At 40.5% G+C, this 2310-nt stretch overlaps 1 pseudogene; it reads right to left on the bottom strand.

Annotated features, from left to right (window-relative positions):
- Nucleotides 1-1029: 1029 nt before the first annotated feature.
- Nucleotides 1030-2044, bottom strand: LOC138163644 (olfactory receptor 5AK2-like; annotated as a pseudogene).
- Nucleotides 2045-2310: the final 266 nt, after the last annotated feature.

Below are 2310 nucleotides of genomic sequence, written 5' to 3'. Positions count from 1 at the left end.
GGTATATGTGCACAGTCTTATAACAGATGGAGTGCATAGGCCTTGGTCTTGGGAGCAGATGGTCAGTGGAATAACTTCCTATAGGATATGGAGTTCTCTGATCACCGTTTACCTCTTTAGTTCAAACCAATACAAGTATTTATAATCCTGGGGGTTTGTGCCAGTCCATGACCTTACTGCTGTGGGTGTCCAAGAGTGATCTCATCCCTCATTCCTTTGGGTTAAAATAGATTCTGACATTGGTAGTTGGATTAAGAAGGCTCCCCACATGTTATACCTGGAACTTTTGTCAGTGGCCTGGCAGCATGGAAATCTGCCCAGTCTCATTCTCTGTTTTCTTGGATCTTGACTCTCGACCTCTCCATTGCTACTTATGTGCTATGTGGCCTCAGGTAAATAATTTCTCCATGCTGGACCTGTTTCCTTTTCTGTAAAATGGAATGGCTAGACTAGAAGATTGATAAGATTTAACATTTGTTACTATATTTCTCTAAGCCTCAGTTACCTTCACCTATAAGGTGTGGAAAGTAATCCTGTATTACATACATAATAGAGGGAATATGAAGACCTAATTCAATTTGTAAAAGGTTTTAATTAAGTGGATAGTCAGGAATATCTGTGCTTACTTGTCTTTGACACATTCCAGTCATGTGACCAATGACAAGTCACTAAACTTTCAAGTCCCTCATGTAAGTCCCTAACTTATGAATTACAATTAAGTAGTACATTGTCAGGCCACATCAGTAGAGATCAGTGGATGAATTTTCTGGTACAGTGTTCTGTATCCTGATGAATTTGTAGGCCCTGACCCTCCTCCATCTCCCCATTATGTGACAACACTATAATGACAGATAAATGTCTATAATCACCACCACTAGTATTGTCATCATTAATATTGTTCTAATAATTATGTTAAAATTTTGAAAATTCTATTTCTTTTAGAAGTTTTTGGAAGGATTACTCCAGCACTCCTACGCATCTCTCCAAATGTTGCCCCTGGTTTGTGACATCCATTTTAGCCAAGATCTTGGCTTTCTAGTGAAGAAAGGAGGCAGATTACTCTTTGCCTCAATGCTTCTCTGGACCAAGCCATTGAAACTCAAGGCCTGAATCATGAGCAACTCTTTCTCATGAATTTTAGGGCTTCTTTGCCCTCCTTGTTTCTTAGGCTGTAAATCATGGGGTGTAGCATGGGTATGATGATGCTATAGAAGATGGAGACCACTTTGTCATTTTCCTCAGATTCATTGGAAGAAGGATGCAAATACATGTAAAAGAGAGTCCCATATAAAATGGGAAGCACAGGTGGAGAAGGCTTTGTGGCTGCCTGAAGCAGAGTGCATTTTCAAGATGGCAGCCAGGATGTATCCATAGGAGAAGAAAACAACCAGCAAAGTGCTGGTTAGGTTGAAGCCTATGTTGACCATTAACAACATGACGTTCATGTCAATATTGGAACAGGAAAGGGCCATGACTGGGGGAACATCACACAAAAAGTGATTGACTGTACCGGAATTACAGAAAGATTGAAAAGAAAGCAAAGAGACATTTACAGTGGCTGTCAGGGATCCCATGAAATAGGACACAGAGACCAGGTGGATACAGACCCTTCGGGACACGACCGTCGGATAATGCAGTGGGTAACAGATGGCCACATAACGATCTATGGCCATAGCTGCAAGGAGATAAACTTCAGTGGTGGCAAATAGACTGTAAATTTGTAAATGTATCAGACATCCCAAAAAACGATAGACTTATGAGACACGAGGATAGACTTGCGAGACACGAGGAAATTTACTAGCATCTTGGGAGTGATAGCTGAGGTATAACACAGGTCAATGAAGGACAGGTGTTGGAGATAAAAATACGTGGGGGTGTGAAGGTGGATATCAATATTGATGAGAAGGATCATGCCGGCATTGCCCACTAGAGTTGTTACATAGATCTTGAGGAACACAAGGAAGGGGGCATATTGCACCTCTTGCTGAACCCAAAATCCCAGCAGAATTAACTCAGTCACCACCCTGCTGTTTGCTTGTGTCATGGTCATCATGTCATCTGCAGATCAAGGAGAGAGAGAATGGGACCAAGGTGAGATTGCTGTTAACTCAGATTTAGGAATAAAATGCCCTCTAATTTTATGTTGATGTTTTCTATCTTTTGAAAATCTAATTTTGTTGATGCCATTAATACACACACATATGTGTGCATACCGTTATTTCCAAATATATCCATTCTCCTATCTCCTATCCAATGAACCATCCTTTATAATAGATAAGAAAGGAAATATGACTTAACAAAACTACTCAA

This window comes from Petaurus breviceps, unplaced genomic scaffold (assembly GCF_028583685.1).
Source record: "Petaurus breviceps papuanus isolate PSGF00001 unplaced genomic scaffold, PetGlider_PUasm1.0 188, whole genome shotgun sequence".
Classification (NCBI taxonomy): domain Eukaryota; kingdom Metazoa; phylum Chordata; class Mammalia; order Diprotodontia; family Petauridae; genus Petaurus; species Petaurus breviceps.
Note: the sequence above shows the minus strand (reverse complement) of the source record. Positions and strands in the feature narration are given on the sequence as shown.